Source organism: Adiantum capillus-veneris, chromosome 16 (genome assembly GCF_014529385.1).
Source record: "Adiantum capillus-veneris isolate H3 chromosome 16, ASM1452938v2, whole genome shotgun sequence".
In the NCBI taxonomy this organism is placed as follows: Eukaryota; Viridiplantae; Streptophyta; class Polypodiopsida; order Polypodiales; family Pteridaceae; genus Adiantum; species Adiantum capillus-veneris.
Genome location: NC_140946.1, coordinates 127,769,017 through 127,786,963, shown reverse-complemented (window position 1 = coordinate 127,786,963; position 17,947 = coordinate 127,769,017). Strand labels below are relative to the sequence as shown.

General features: G+C 46.1%; 1 protein-coding gene and 1 pseudogene across 2 annotated transcripts in view; one reads left to right on the top strand and one right to left on the bottom strand.

Annotated features, from left to right (window-relative positions):
- Positions 1-17,947, bottom strand: part of LOC147439844 (uncharacterized) — a 127,138-nt gene that overhangs the window by 72,371 nt on the left and 36,820 nt on the right. The gene's annotated exons all lie outside the window — the stretch shown is intronic.
- LOC147439845 (uncharacterized) lies at positions 3,298-7,345 on the top strand (annotated as a pseudogene).

Below are 17,947 nucleotides of genomic sequence, written 5' to 3'. Positions count from 1 at the left end.
CATGCGGAGAAGTTCTTCAACTTCCCCTTCCACATCATCTCGGTCTTTTAGACCGGTTACTCTTATATGCAAAGTTCTAGTTTTCCTTCATTGTTCTTCTTCTAGAGTCATGTTGATGATTGTAGGAGTGGGGACGGATGTGGTTTTTGGTGAGCGCCTCAACCACTAGTGGGGGGGCAGTCTGAGATCACCTGGCTCATCCGCCAGGACTTGACTCAGCTAGACACCAAGAGGACATGGATACAGCCAGCATAGGAGCCGAGCACAAAGATGGCTTTCTACAGAGAGCATCTCCTCCAGCTTACGGTTGATGGCTTTGTGAGGAGGCCGAGATACATGGACACCCACTTGTCTCATGGGATATGATGTGCTATTGGCTAGATACGTACATCTTCACACCAGCTGCGGATTGAGACTGGGAGATGCAGCGGAGTACCAGCAGAGGCCAGGACATGCCCCCTGTGTGACATCGAGCCTGAGATAGAGTTGCACTACACATGCCACTGCCCCGTCTACTATGAGATACGAGGCCGCTTCCATTGCTTGTTCAGAGAGGGCTTTGGACCATTCTCCAGAGTCATGCAATACGAGGATCAGAGATGCTTGGGTTTGTTTTTGTTCGAGCTACGCAGACACAGAGAGAGCCTGATGAGAGGAGAGGCTAGCTAGTCCCAGAGACAAATCACAGATTTCTTTAGAGCTGCCACTGGACACCCGGAGGAGTTACTACCACAACAGAGCTCGTTGTCTCACACCAGAGGCACACTGATCGACCGAGCGACTGAGCTTGGAAGATCCAGACGCCCACGACTGCGGAGGACTACACAGCATCGGCGGAGGATGCATCAAAGAATTCGGATCACTTTGGCTCGACATGCACGACGCCCGGTCAGACTACTGACCATGGAGGAGATTGATGAGATCCGCCAGCGACCGATGCTAGATCTCTTGTGATCTAGCTATCCTAGCTAACTGTTGTTCACACCTAGTAGTTTAGGATTCCATAGTATTTTATTGTGACATTTGTCATTTCATTTTTGTCATTGTTGTCATCTTGTTACTCTGATTCTGACTTTGTATCATATCCACCACATTGTAACTTTCTGGTCTCATAGGTCACTTTGGCATTTTGAAGACGTTAATATAACATTTCATTTCATTTAACATTTCTCTCTCTCTCTCTCTCTCTCTCTCTCTCTCTCTCTCTCTCTCTCTCTCTCTCTCTCTCTCTCTCTCTCTTTTTTTTTGGAAAAGTCAGGGCTGTATATTACTGAGCACAATATAATCCCCAGCGGATGCCAAAATAGCCTATCACGTGGGGTGTACAAGCTGAATGTAAGGGTGAGAGCCATCATAGTGACAACTCGACTAGAACAATCTCATGGTGGTCTGTGTGATGAGTGGAGGAGAAACCACCGAGGGGGGGCATAATGCCATGTAATCTGGCCATCTCTCTCTCTCTCTCTCTCTCTCTCTCTCTCTCTCTCTCTCTCTCTCTCTCTCTCTGGAGCAGGTCGCGGGGTAGCAGGTTGCGCCCCTACATCCCAGGTTTCGAGTGCATACAGCAAGCCTCCCATCCAGTGGGGGCTGCTTTCGGATACCACAGGTCACGCCCTGGAAGGGCTGTTTTCATCACACTATTGCAGATCGGAGGAGCCATAGTAGGGCTGTTCTCGGGATATCACAGAGGGCTCTATCTCGAGCTCTTGCAGCGGGGCAGTACCTCAGAAGGGGACTGTGATCAGGTACATTCTGCGCCCTGAGCGGGCTTGTTGATTGCGCGGGTTATCTCCAGCAGGGGGTTGCGTAGACGCTCTTTTCCTACAGGGGTTGAAGCTAGGGCCGACCCACTGGGGACTGCATCATCTACATTTAGCAGGGTACATGCTTTGCGCCCTTCGGGGTAGCCTTCACTTGCAGGCATTCTCAAGCAGCCAGGGGCTGCATGATATGAGCAGGACAGCTTTGGATAGTGCTGGGAGTTAAGGCATCTGGCGCAAGGCCCTCTTATCATCTAGTTACGTAGGCGAAAACAATGACGACGAAGACATCATACGCGTAGACGTCGGCAAGAGCGCATGGGCGGCATCATCATACACGTAGGCAGCAACAACACTCACACAGGTAGGCGCTTTTACTCCATACGCGTAGGAGGGTCATCATACGCGTAGGTCAACAGACACCATACGCCATTCTACGTGTAGGTCAGGCATCCTACATGTAGCTGGGAAGACATCATACACGTAGCTCAGCTGGATATCATACGCGACATCATGCGCGTAGGTTTCAGTGGAAAATTCTGTGTGCGAAATGGTAAGTGACCCGATACATCTCTTGAACAACAAAGCATGGAAGCAATCTCTTCTGCACAAGACCCTGCACAGGACACCGATGCCGTCAATGTCTCACCTGTTTGCAAGTCGCGAGCAAAGGCAACCTTCATGCTCACGAACAAGCGGATGGCGCAGATGGAGAGGGAAATGAAGGAGTGGAAAACAGAGATGGAAGGATGGTGGAAGGAGAAGGCCAACCTCCTTCAGATGGTCTTCAATGAAGGCGCACAATGGAAGAAGGAGAAGAGAGGCTTAACGAAGAAATACAGACACTCAAAGAAGAAGTCTCAGCCCTGAAACAGGAGCTCGCTGACAGAGTAAGATGTGGACTAGAGGAAGGCGAATTTCAGCCCTCGGTAATAGATGAAATCAAGGAAATCAAGGAACGGGTAAGGATGATCACAGAGGAAGAAAAACTGAGTGTGACAAAGACATCTTCATGGGCGGAGATGATAACAAGGACACAGAAAAAGGCGGACGAGGCCGAAAAATGGATTGAGGTCGCCAAGAAAGGGACAGCCCAAGAAACTCCTTGTACACCGACGCTTATCAACATGACCCTCGAAGAGGAACAAAGAAGGCGGATGCGAGCACTACATGTGAGAGTGACTGGTCTCAAGGACATAAACAATGTGGAGAAAGAGGTCACAAGCCTTACATCCATGATGGGGATGAAGAAGCCTCTGCACACAACGGCATGGAGGGTAGGTAAGAAAAGTGATGGCACAGGAGAGTCTTAAAAAGGGAGAGCTCTCATACTACGCTTCCTCTCGTTGGAAGAGAAGGAATTCTTGAGGAAGAGGCCTACTCTCAAAAAGACAGGTATTTTCCTTGGTGATGACCTGACCCTCTCACAGCTCGCACATATGAGAGAGGTAATGCCGGAGATTACAGCGGCAAGGGAGAAGGGAAAGATGGCCTTCTATAGAGATGGACGGGTGGTGATTTTAGAGCGGCGCACTGCATGACGGTGTGGGACATATGGGACCACGCTGAAGATGGCTACCTGGAATTGTAATGGGTCTATGAGGTTGGACGTGGGTGCATTTGAGAACAGTTTCAAAGACAAGGATATTGTATTCTTCTCAGAGACTCATCAGGCCCCTAGACAGGTGATGCCACATGTGGTGGGATACAGATGGGAGACAACTCACAGGACAAATGCGAGATCTGAGCATGGGAGTAGAGGTTTAGGAGGAGTAGCAGTGCTATTCAGAGAGGAACTACAACCATTACTGCATATTGTACGAAGAGATGATCATGCTAGATATATGTGGGTAAGACTGAGAGCTGACACAGGTCGATTCCTATATATTGCCATATGTTACTTTCCTCCTAGTACATCAGTGTATGCTGCATCCAGAGGGCAATCGCCTTTCTCTATACTAGATGATGACATATGGGAGTTTTCTAGGGATGGTGATATCATTCTCCTAGGTGACTTCAATGCCCGAACGGGCAACTCGCAGACAATCTTCTACGACACTTCAAATGAGATGCTTCGAGAGCTAGATGTGGGTGAGTTGGGACTGGACAGATGCTCAGATGATAGAGAGCAGACGGAATATGGGAGATACCTCATGGAAATGACGACTACACATGGATTAGCTATATTTAATGGCTTACAGCGACTTCCTAGAGCAGCTGGTTTCACATGCTTTCCACACAGACATGGGGCCAATACAATGGATTATGTTATGACACAACCGAGCTTTATCCCCTATATTCAGGATCTCACAGTGGGAGCCAGGCCAGTGGGCATAGAAGTAGATCATGCTCTCTTGACACTATCCATCAAATTCCAATATAGTACAACCCAAACATCAAGAGGCAAGTCACACACCAGCTATACATTTACTCCATAGACTAATTTCGTTTATACAGAGGAGATTTGGGACCGTCTATTGGAAGGCACAGCTGGTACAAATGATACAGGCCTCTCAGTGGAGGAGTGCACCACTCTACTGACTAAGACACTACATGGGGCTGCATCAGTGGCATACCCACACACTCAGCCGGGCAAGAGACAACATTCTGGGAGCATGCCCCAGAATAGTTGGTATGATGAGGAATGCAGAGAGATGAGAGCCCAGCTTCAGAGGGATCTTCTTTTAGGAGTCATCACTTATAGACAGTCTCGGATTGCTTTCCGACGCCTTGTGCGACGGAAGAAGCGAGCTTACCTCGCTCAGATGGAACGAGACTTATATCAGATGTTCTTGAGTAGGGACTCAGGAGAGGCATGGGGACTCTTCCATGAGCACTCCCCTCCCCCAGTGATTACTTCACCTGATGTGTGGGGCCAATATGCGACATCATTATATACAGTTCCCGGACAGGAACCCCTTCCAAACCCTACCAAGCCTTGCCCAGCTACGAGCACTCTCTTTACACCTAAGATGGTACAAAGGGCCATCGACAGGATGAGGACCGGGAAGGCTTATGATCATGACGGTCTAGTAGCGGAGCACTTTATACATGCCAGGGATATGCTGATGGAGGTTCTCGCAGTGTTGTTCAATCATGCCATGTGTGAGGGATTACCTGAGACTTGGAGGTTGTCTAATATTGTGCCCATCTTCAAGGCTGGGGACCCTACAGAGCCAGCGATCTACCGCACTATTATGGTTGTTCACACATTGGCACGGTTGTATGCATCTATTCTGGAGAACCACCTAAATAATTGGGCAGAGGGCGAGGGTGTACGAGCAAAGGGTCAGGCCGGCTTCAGGAGCGGTTTCTCCACTCTTGATCATATTCTGACACTCAGGGCCATCATTGAGGAGGGCAGATCACATGGGAGACGAATCTATTGTAGCTTTGGATTTTCGCAAAGCATTTGACATGGTACCAAGAGCTCCATTGATGCGCACACTGCAGGAGATGGGGGTGCCCATAGAGGTGATTTGGGGGATTATGGCTTTGTACAGATCAGTGGTAGGACATGTACGCACTCCGGAAGGGGTATCTGATTTAGTTCACTCTACTGTTGGAGTGAAACAGGGCTGCCCATTGTCTCCTACTCTATTTGGTATGTATGTTGATGAGGTGACTGATTACATTGACAAAGAGGGTGACAGGGGTGCCCAGCTGGCAGGGACGTGGATCCCATTGTTGCTATATGCTGATGATATTGTGTTGATATCTGACTCACCAGAACGTATGCAACGACATTTGGATGCACTAAGCAGTTTTGCAGAGGATAGTGGACTGTGTGTAAACCTAGGTAAAACCAAGGTCATGGTGTTTAACACCACACTGCAATGGATTAGGAGATCAGTACCTACTTTCAAATATGGTCACGAGATTGTGGAGTATACAGATGCATACACTTACCTGGGGGTAGTCTTTACTGGGCCGAGATTTTCTTTGAGAAGAGCAACAGAGACTAGACTAACTAGAGCTGGTGCGGCTCTAGGAGGAATGGAGAGGATGTGTTCGCAGGTTCAGTTCCAGGAACCTAGGACAAAATTATGGCTCTTTGATACTTTGGTTCCTTCTACTATGTTATATGGGGTGCAGGTTTGGGGACCTTCTATAGGCCAGGATGGTTGGAGGCGTATGGAGAAGCCCCTGGTATCTATGATCTCTCGGCTGATTAGAGCCAAGGCTTCTGTACGGCATGATATCATTCGAGCGGAATTAGCTTCCCCCCCTATGGAGATTGAGGCGCTTACCAGATCAGTCTCCTTTGTACACACTCTGTGGGATACTACCAGAGACAGATATGCCAGGGTGGCTCTAGAGTCCTCTAGACAATTAGCTCTTAATGGGGATAAATCATGCTGGTATGCACAAATGGCATCATGGTTTCAGACACATGGTGTCACCATGGACAGGTTGCCTCCTTTTCAATACTCTCTACAAGCACCCTTGAGGTCTCTGACGCGGGTAGACATTAATAGACTCATTCGTCAGGATCTGATCCAGCTGGACACGAGGAGGACACAGATAGAGCCAATACAGGAGTTGGGCACAAAGATGGCTTTCTATAGAGAGCATCTTCTCCACCTCACGGGGGATGGGTTTGTGATTCGACCTAGCTATATGGACACGCCTCTTTCTCATGGTTTGCGTTGTGCCATTGGCCAGATACGCACGTCCTCACATCAGCTCGAGATTGAGACTGGCACATTCAGAGGGACACCAGCAGATAGGAGGATATGCAGCTTATGCCATCTAGAGCCAGAGACAGAAGTACATTACATATGTCATTGCACAGTGTACTATGAGATACGAGGCCGTTTTCATTGTCTATTCAGAGAAGGTTTTGGGTCTCTATCTAGGGTCATGAGTTATGAGGATCAGAGATGTCTTGGGCTATATCTACTTGAGTTACATAGGCATAGAGAAACTTTACTGAGAAGAGCTGAAGAGAGACAACTCCAGAGACAGATCACAGATTTCTTTACACTAGATATTGTACACCCAGAAGAACAGACAGAGGAGCAGCCAACAGTGGAGAGGTCTACCCGCACTACTGGCATTCTCATAGACCGAGCATTGGAGCTAGGGAGATCTAGACGACCCCGATGGAGAAGAGGAGCTACACAGTTTCGAAGGAGGCTACAGCAAAGGATTCGAGCCATACTCTTTTGTCGTCCAGAGTGCAGATGAAGATGGATCTCTATGAAGATGAATCTCTACTCCCCTCCCATATTGTCTTCACATTGTACTGCTTAGTTTAGGATCCCGCAGTATTTATATTTTGTTATCCTAGTTTAATTTATTTTGTTAATCTGACTTTGTATCAGATACACCGCATTGTAACTTTCTGGTCTCATGGTGAGAATGAGAGCCGAGACAGGTAGATTTCTATATATCGCTATATGCTACTTCCCTCCAAGTACATCAGTCTACTCCTGACCTAATGGACAGTCCCCTTTCTCCATATTGAACATCGTTCTCTTGGGAGACTTTAATGCCAGAACGGCCAACTCTCAAGCAGTATTCTATGATACTTCTGAGGAAATGCTCAGAGAAGTGGATCTATCACAGAGGGGGCTCACTAGAAACATAAAGGATAAAGAACACACTGAATATGGGAGACATCTCATGGAGATGGCAACTATACATGGTTTGGCCGTACTTAATGGTCTAGAGAATTTCCCTTTATCTGGGGGATTCACATGCTTCCCGCACAGTCATGGGGCCAGTACAATGGATTATGTCATGACTTCACCAAGCTTTATTTCTAGTATCGAGGACTTTAAGGTGGGACCCAGACCGGTTGGGATTGCAGTGGATCATGCTCTCTTGACCCTATCAATCTCCTTCCAATACAATGCCTGTCAAGCACAAAGGAAGAAGACACACACAAGATATACTTTCACACCAAAGACTGATTCAGTCTATGTGGAAAAGATCTATAATAGGATGTGGGCAGCAGAGCCAGTATATACTGTAGAGGAGATTACTTCTCAATTAACAGAGATACTACATCGAGCAGCACAAGAGGCATACCCACATACTCAACCTGATCAGAAGAGAGGATCTGGGAACATGCCTCAAAATAGTTGGTATGACGAGGAATGCAAAGAGACGAGAACCCAGGTCCAGAAAGAGCTTACACTTGGGATCGTCACATATAAGCAGTCTCGGATTGCTCTTCGGCGTATAGTATGTCGCAAGAAAAGGGCATTCTTAGCCAAACTGGAGAAGGATTTATATCAGCTCTTCTTGAGTCAGGACTCACATGAGGCCTGGCGTTTATTTCACGAGCACTCACCGCCTCCGACGATTACTTCTCCTGAGATTTGGGGTCAATATGTAACATCTTTATATACGGTATCTGGACAGCCTCCATTACCAGATCCGCTAGAGCCATGCCCTGCTACTAGTACTTTCTTTACTACGGAAATGGTAAAAAAAGCCATTGACAAGATGAAGACAAGAAGAAAATATGATCATGATGGTTTAGTAGCAGAACATCTGATCCATGCCAGGGATCTACTTTCGGAAGTCCTTGCTCGTCTATTTAATCGGGTCATGTGTGAAGGATTACCTGAATCTTGGAAATTATCTACTATCATACCTATTTTCAAGTCAGGGGATCCTATGATACCCGGGAACTACCGTACCATTATGGTAGGTCACACATTGACCCAACTGTACGCATCCATGCTTGAACAAAAATTGAGTAGATGGGCAGAGAATGAGGGCATAAGGGCAACGGGACAAGCTAGATTCAGGAGGGGTTATTCCACTTTAGATCATATTCTTACGCTCAGAGCCATTATTGAGGAAGGAGGAGCAAGCGGGAGAAGGATGTATTGTTGCTTTGTGGATTTTCGGAAAGCTTTTGATACAGTACCAAGGGCACAAACCTATAGGAAGTTACTGGAAGTAGAGCTTTCCAAAACTTCCGATTGTAGTCATCGAGATTCTTGCAAGTGGCCGCATTAAGGTGGTGCCATTCTGTCATGACATTTGCTTCAAAGTCATCAGATAACCATGCTGCTGCAAAAATCTGCTTGAAGTAAATCCATGTGGAGGGAGCTTGCCCTTGAAGCAATAAAGTTGTCCACCATTATCCCGCATTCCCAGTCAAGAAAGTGGCTGCCTTACAGAGCATTGAAGCCTCTGTAAAGTTTCCCCCTGCACAGGCCTTGTCAAACTGTTGGAGGAATGAGAGAGCCTTCCTCCTGTCATCAAACCCTGTAAAGGTCGTGAATGTCACACCTTTGCCACCTTCTTTGTACGGAGTTGGCCTCTTCAGCGGCGTTAAGTTGTCATATGGAAGTGACTGAAACATGGGAACCATGAAACCGGCCTGTTAACTTCAAAAAGGGCGGTAGACTTTAGACTTAAACCTTATTTGCTTTCACCCATTTGATTCGTCGCCCACTTTACCTGTACTTTCAAGACACAACAAAGGGGAGAGGGATACACGCTGCTAGATTGCACCTGTATGAGTAGACCGACACCAGATTGGCCCCTAACTTAGGCGCCCCTTTCGGTATTTCTTTATTGTTTAAAAGAGGGAATAAACGCTGTGGTTCCCTACAAGCTGCCTCGCACAAGCTTGGCTGAATTTCAACTGTTCCGGCCCGATTTCGGCAACATAACTGTACTAGGACCCTTCACAGTCAGTATTCCCACGCATTGAATGACTTCCCGACGCATACGGCACTTTGCAAAACCTGGCGAGAATCTGCAGCACGCTGAATTCTCTGTTTTCAGCCCCGAAAATGCGCCAGATCACCTGTACAACGGTCCCCTCGCGTCCCCGAACCTCCTCGGGGTATTAGGGACCGTTTAGGGCCAAAACCCTAAACCTGCAAAAATACACAGCAGGCTGTAATTTACTGTTTCGGGCTCCGTTTCACGTGCCGGTCGCATCCGTAGCAAGTCCTCGAGCTCCTGCACCTGTAGGGCTACTTGCCCTTTGAATCGAACGAGATTTCTGGCATGAAACCTCTCCGAATTCACCTGTACCTGCCGGGGATTAGCCGCTAGCTAATCCAGTACTTGTGCAAGAGGCTCTTAACCTGTGACAAAATCTGCAAATGAGCCCCTCCGCCCTTCAAATTCAGCGCCACTTCTTCATGCATGAGGAAAGTGCACAAAAATGTGCCACTTGGCACATTTACAGCCTATTTCCCGTTTCGGGGTTGCTGCCTAAAAATCTCCCAACCGGTTGCCTAGTTGATTTCACGACAGAGTAAGAAAATGTTCCCCTTGTCATTCCGGAGGTAATGACACAAACACATTTTTAGGTCCCAAAATAGCAGTTCCCTAAATTTTAGGAGATGCTGCCATTGTATCTTCTTAGGTCATCTGACCCCCTTTGTACACTGCAGCCACCCAGAACTGAAATGTAGCCTCTGTAGCAAAGGATTCCACTTTGGCTAGTCAATGACCCCACTTTGGCTAACCATAGTCCTTGTCCAACCTTAGTGCTCTCTTGCCCTCAGGCCTGGACTCCCTCTGGACAGTTCCACACTAGCTATGCAATGCAGGGCAGTTAAGATTTCCCGAGGGGTGTTTCCAAAAAGTGAAAGTAAATAAATAATAAGAAAGAAATCAACAAAAAGGATACATAGTAGTCACATGCTGGTGACAGGTGCCCAACTGGCAGGGACGTGGATCCCATTGTTCCTATATGCTGATGATATTGTGCTGATATCTGACTCACCAGAACGTATGCAACTACATTTGGATGCACTACGCAGTTTTGCAGAGGATAGTGGATTGTGTGTAAACCTAGGTAAAACCAAGCTTATGGTGTTTAACACCACACTGCAATGGATCAGGAGATCAGTACCTACTTTCAAATATGGTCAGGAGATTGTGGAGTATACAGATGCATACACTTACCTGGGGATAGTCTTTACTGGGCCGAGATTTTCTTTGAGAAGAGCAACAGAGACTAGACTAACTAGAGCTGGTGCGGCTCTAGGAGGAATGGAGAGGATGTGTTCGCAGGTTCAGTTCCAGGAACCTAGGACAAAATTATGGCTCTTTGATACTTTGGTTGCTTCTACTATGTTATATGGGGTGCAAGTTTGGGGACCTTCTGTAGGCCAGGATGGTTGGAGGCGTATGGAGAAGCCCCTGTTATCTATGATCTCTCGGTTGATTAGAGCCAAGGCTTCCGTACCACATGATATGATTCGAGCGGAATTAGCTGCCCCCCCTATCGAGATTGAGGCGCTTACCAGATCAGTCTCCTTTGTACACAATCTGTGGGATACTACCAGAGACAGATATGCCAGGGTGGCTCTAGAGTCCTCCAGACAATTAGCTCTTAATGGGGATACATCATGCTGCTATGCACAGATGGCATCATGGTTTCAGACACATGGTGTCACCATGGACAAGTTGCCTCCTTTTCAATACTCTCTACAAGCACCCTTGAGGTCTCTAACGAGGGTAGACATTAATAGACTCATTCGTCAGGATCTGATCCAACTGGACACGAGGAGGACACATATAGAGCCAATACAGGAGTTGGGCACAAAGATGGCTTTCTATAGAGAGCATCTTCTCCACCTCACGGGGGATGGGTTTGTGATTCGACCTAGCTATATGGACACGCATCTTTCTCATGGTTTGCGTTGTGCCATTGGCCAGATACGCACGTCCTCACATCAGCTCGAGATTGAGACTGGTAGATTCAGAGGGACACTAGCAGATAATAGGATATGCAGCTTATGCCATCTAGAGCAAGAGACAAAGGTACATTACATATGTCATTGCGCACTGTACTATGAGATACGAGGCCGCTTTCATTGTCTATTCAGAGAAGGTTTTGGGCCTCTATCTAGGGTCATGTCATGAGTTATGAGGATAAGAGATGTCTTGGGCTATATCTACTCGAGTTACACAGGCATAGAGAAACTTTACAGAGGAGAGATGAAGAGAGACAACCCCAGAGACATATCACAGATTTCTTTACATGGATAATGTACACCCAGAAGAACAGACAGAGGAGCAGCCAACAGTGGAGAGGTCTGCCCGCAATACTGGCATTCTCATAGACCGAGCATTGGAGCTAGGGAGATCTAGACGGCCCCGATGGAGAAGAGGAGCTACACGATTTCGAAGGAGGCTACAGCAAAGGATTCGAGCCATACTTTTTTGTCGACCAGAGCGCAGATGAAGATGAGTCTCTATGAAGATGGATCTCTACTTCCCTCCCATATTGTCTACACATTGTACTGCTTAGTTCACACATTTCACGCCTTTCACCTTTCACACCTATCAGCTTAGTTTAGGATTCCGTAGTATTTATATTTTGTTATCCTAGTTTAATTTATTTTTTTGTCAATCTGACTTTGTATTAGAGACACCGCATTGTAACTTTCTGGTCTCATAGATCACTTTGGCCTTTTGAAGACGTTAATATAACATTTCATTTCATATCTCTCTCTCTTTCTCTCTCTCTCTCTCTCTCTCTCTCTCTCTCTCTCTCTCTCTCTCTCTCTCTCTCTCTCTCTCTCTCTCTCTCTCTCTCTCTCTCTCTCTCTCTCTCTCTCTCTCTCTCTCGTGGATGCACCCTCCCTGCCAGTCACACGGACGGAGATCACTAGACTCACTTGTCGGCATCTTATACAGTTGGACACCAGAGAAGGACATGGGTAGAGCCGATGCAGGAGTTGGGCACAAAGATGGCTTTCTACAAAGAGCATCTTCTCCAACTTTCGGGAGATGGGTTTGTGATTCGTCCGAGCTACATGGACACTCATTTGTCTCATGGTCTGCGATGTGCTATTGGTCACATTCGCACATCTTCACACCAGCTGGAGATTGAGACGGGTAGATTCAGAGGGATACCACCGGAGTCTAGGATATGCCAACTATGCGATAGAGAGCCAGAGACAGAGCTACACTACATATACCACTGCTCTGTGTATTATGAGATACGAGGGCGCTTCTATTATTCAGGGAGGGTTTTGGACCCCTAGATAGAGTCATGAGGTATCAGGATCAGAGATGCCTTGGCTTATTTCTACTTGAGCTACACCGACATAGAGATAGTCTGCTAAGGAGACATGGAATGCGACAGTCACAGAGACAGATCACAGACTTCTTTGGATCGAGGGAGCCAGGAGACCAACCACCAGCACAGGTTGTTGGGTTAAAGGCCTAAACAACCCCTTTTTGTACATTTTTATACTTTGTCCAGGTTCAATATGAACCTGGACACATTTTTTAAAGGTCACTTATAATAAAAGTAGGAAAAACCAAAACTCACTTATTGAGTTTTCCCCAAAAATGTGAGCTCTCTCTCTCTCCCTCTTCGTTCTGCTAGCGCTTCCTCTCCTGCTGGCTTTCGCCACCCCTCTCTGCACACACACTACACTTCCTCGCAGACTCTTTCACTTGCACACACCGCCGCGCGCTCAACAACTGGTATCAGAGCCAGATTAGGGTTTCAGAAGCTTTGCGCAGGTGGCTAGACAGCAGGCGAAAGGCTTCTCTCGTGTCAAATTTCCGCTTTCATCGCGAAGCCCCTTGCTTCCGGTGTCACCTGGGGTGATTAGGGTTTCCAAAACAGCTTAAAACAGGCTGAAATTAGGTCAAAACAAGTAAAAACCACAAAATTACAGGTCAAAACAGCAAAACGCCTTTTGTGGGTTTATGCAAGTACGCATTGGGGATACTTGTTAATTGCTGAAATTTTCAGCACATTGTATGCAACGTGCGGTACATTGTGATCACTGGAAATTTTCAGATTTTGTGTAGACACTTTTTGTTGCATTTTTATCCGTGCAAATAGCCTCTACTTCCTCGTCGTCTGATGCCAAGAGCTTGATGGAAATCAAGCGACTTGACAGTATAGGTTTCGACCTATGGCAGGACACGATGCAAGGGATTTTGTTCCTCAAGGATTGTGAGGACGCCCTTTTCGCTGTAAAGCCTGAGGATATGCCGGATGAGGATTGGGCCAAGCTCAACAAGAGGGCAAAGGCCTATATCAAAATGGCTGTGACGATGACATTCTGGTGGACATAAAGGGCTTGGACAGTGAACATGCAATTTGGCATAAGTTGAAGGCCACTTATGAGAATGCCACCCCTGTGAATCAGGTGCATTTGATGCGCAAACTGGTGAACATGATGCTTGACGAAGCCAAGTCGGCTTCTGAGCACTTAAGTGCTTTCACCAGTATTATGAGTCAGCTACAGTATTATGAGTCAGCTACAGGATACTGGGCTTCAACCTTTTGATGACAAGTTGAAAGCCATATTTTTGTTGATGACTTTGCCAGACTCTTGGGAAACGCTTGTGGTTTCTTTGAGTAATAGCCCCAACCTCACATATGATGGAGTGCGAGGCTCCATCTTAAATGAGGAAATTAGACGCAAGTCTCGTGGTGGGGAAGGTGGCAGTTCTGCTTACAATGCGAGAGGCAGAAGTCAGAAGCACAATACAGGTACCAAGACTCAAAACAGGAGCAAAAGCAAGTCTAGGGATAAGGATGTGACTTGTTACCAGTGTGGCAAAAAAGGCCATAAGAAGCCAGATTGCAGGTATTTCAAGAAAGAGCAGGAAAGAAAGAAGGAATCACAGGAGAAGAAGAAGACAGACGATAAGAAAGGGGAAAAATCAGCAGGTACCTCCTCCAAGGATTCGGAGAGTGTCAATGTATCCTCTAGTGTGGTTATCACAGAGTTATCCGACAGTGAGGAGATCTTGGTTGCAAATGCAAAAGACATGCTTATCTCACGTAGAGATGTCATTGATGCATTGCTAAGTGCAAATGATGACCTTACACAGTCTTGGATAGTAGACTCGGGTGCTTCATTTCATGTGACTCCATCTGTGGAGTGTTTTGCTTCTTATCATGCAGGCAAGTATGGCAAGGTTTACCTTGGGGATAACCATGCTTGTGACATTGAAGGAATGGGCACTGTGCGCTTGGCATTAAACAATGGCCAAGAGTTTATACTTAAAGATGTAAGGTATGTACAAGGCATCAAGAAGAGTCTATTGTCTGTTGGCCAGATGGATGCACAGGGTTATACAACCATTTTTGCTGGGGGTTCATGGAAGTTGCTTAAGGGATCAATGCTCATTGTCAAGGGATGCAAGAGTGGTACATTGTACTATTTACATGGCAAAGCTTTGCCTGGGAAGTTTCATGCACTGGCCGAAGTTGCTTCTCATTTGGAGTTGTGGCACAAAAGACTTAGCCATATGAGCCAGAAGGGACTTAATGTGCTCTCCTCTTTGAAGAGGGTTGATGTAAAGGGCACCAAGTTAGATTTTTGTAACGACTGTTTGTATGGTAAACAAAAGAAGTCTTCTTATTATTCTGGTGTCTCGCGCAAAGCTAATACTCTTGATTCAATTCACTCCGATGTATGTTCAATGCCTGTTAAGTCTTTTGGTGGTGCATCATACTTTGTTACATTCATTGATGATTGCACTAGGAAAGGCTGGGCATATTTGTTGAAGAATAAGAGTGAGACATTTAATGCATTTAAGAGGTTTCATGCTTTTGTGACCACGCAAAAGGATAGTAAGCTTAAATGTCTGAGATCTGACAATGGGGGGGAGTACACGTCTGCTGAATTTCAGCGTTATTGCGAAGAATATGGGATTAAAAGGGAGTTGACAGGCCCTTATAATCCATCTTCTAATGGTGTGGCTTAGAGGTATAACCGTACTTTATGTGAGAGAGTGCGTTGCATGTTGTCCACGATTAATCTCTTTCATGGGTTTTGGGGAGAGGCTTTGAAAACTGCAGTTCATGTATGCAATCGCTCTCCTAACAGTACGCTAAAAAATGACATTCCAGAGGAGGTTTGGTCTTGCAAACCTGCCTCTTATGATCATTTGAGAGTGTTTGGCTGCGAGGCTTTTGTCCATGTTCGTAATGACTTGAGGACAAAGCTAGATGCCAAGTCCATCCAAGGACTCTTCCTAAGTTATGGGGAAGAGGGTGAAATGGGCTATAGGATATGGTTGCCTCAGTTTAAGAGGGTAGTACGCAGCCGAGATGTAGTGTTCAATGAGGCTAAATTGCTGAAAAATGCTACATCTTCTGAAATTGACAAGAAATCGGTCAAATTTCAGCCTCTCTTGCCACCTATTGATGTTGAAAAAGAGCCTCAGGATGCATTACCGCAAGCTGAAATTGATAATCAGCCGGCTAACCTTGAGCCAGAAGAGGTAGGACATGATTTAGATGCTCCAAATGAGGATGGTTAGCCACCTGTCATGGCTGAAAATGATTTTCAGCAGCATGAGCATGCTGAAAATAAGTTGCCTCCTGATGTAGAACCTGTGCCTGAGAATGTAGATTATTGGGTACGCAGGTCTACTCGTGTCAGAAGGTTGATACAGCGCTTTGACCCCTCTTTGCATCATGTTATGTTGACAGATGAGGGAGAGCCTCTTACATATAAAGCGGCAAAATCATGTGAGTTAAGAAGTAAGTGGGAGCTTGCGATGCAAGAGGAAATCAAATCTTTGCATGCAAACAATACTTGGGATCTTGTGCCATTGCCTAAAGGAAGAAAGGCTCTTCCTAACAAATGGGTTTACAAGGTCAAATGTGTTGATGGAAAGCCCAAGTATAAAGCAAGGTTAGTTGCCAAAGGGTATGCACAGAAAGAGGGGATTGACTTTCAAGAGATCTTTTCTCCTGTTGTAAAGCTTACGACATTGCGTGTCCTTTTTGCTCTCGCTGCAGTGCTTGACTTAGAATTGAATCAAATGGATGTAAAAACAGCTTTTCTTCATGGTGACATTGATGAAGATATCTACATGAAGCAACCTGAGGGTTTTGTAGTTCTTGATAATAAGGAACTTGTATGCAAACTAAGAAGGGCACTGTATGGTTTGAGGCAGTCATCACGTCAGTGGTACAAAAAGTTTGATACTTTTATGCTGTCTCAAGGCTTTAAACGCAACCATTCAGACCATTGTTTGTATACAAAGAAGGATAATGATGGAAGTCCTATAATCCTTGTGCTATATGTAGATGATATATTGACTACCATTGATGCTCTTAAATGTCAGCTGAATTCAGCTTTTGCAATGAAGGATTTAGGTGATGCTGAGCACATCTTGGGCATGAGAATCAAGAGAGATAGAAAGCTGAAATTGCTCTTCTTATCTCAAGAAAAGTACATTGCTAAAGTACTTGACAGGCTTAACATGGCTGAAGCTAAGTCACTTGGAGTACCTTTACCTCCACACACAAAACTGAGCAAAGCCGATTGCCCAAAGGATGACGTGGCAATGAATGCTATGAAGGGAATCCCTTATGCATCAGCTTGTGGTTCTCTTATGTATGCTATGGTTGCCATTCGTCCTGACATTGCTCATGCGGTGGGAGTTGTTAGTAGATACATGTCCAATCCCGGTAAAGCACATTGGGAAGCTGTGAAATGCATTCTGAGATACTTGTCAGGTACACAATCTAGGTGTATATGCTATGGCAAAAGTGACCTGAAGTTGCAGGGCTATTGTGATGCAGATATGGCAGGTGAGTTGGATACCAGGAAGTCCACTAGTGGCTATGTGTTTGCTATTGCTGGTGGTGCTGTCTCTTGGTGTTCACGACTGCAAAAAATTGTGGCATTGAGTACTACTGAGGCTGAATATATTTCAGCCACTGAGGCTTCTAAAGAGGCCATATGGTTGGGTAGACTTGTCAAAGAGCTTGGTATGCCTGGTAGTACCCTTTTCTTGGGATGTGATAGCCAAAGTGTTGTCTATTTGGCCAAGAATGCGATGTTTCATGCACGGAAAAAGCACATTGATGTGCGATACCACTTCATACGACAGGTATTGGAGGATGGTCTAGTCACCTTGACTAAGATTCACTCACAGGATAACCCTGCAGATGTTCTCACCAAGAGTCTTGCGAAGGCTCAACATGAGCATTGCATATAGTTGGTGGGAGTAGGTTAACTTAAAGGCGTCATTTATGCCTTTAAGTGGGAGGTTGTTGGGTTAAAGGCCTAAATAACCCCTTTTTGTACATTTTAATACTTTGTCCAGGTTCAATATGAACCTGGACACATTTTTTAAAGGTCACGTATAATAAAAGTGGGAAAACCCAAAACTCACTTATTGAGTTTTCCCCAAAAACGTGAGCTCTCTCTCTCTCCCTCCTCGTTCTGCTAGCGCTTCCTCTCCTGCTGGCTTTCGCC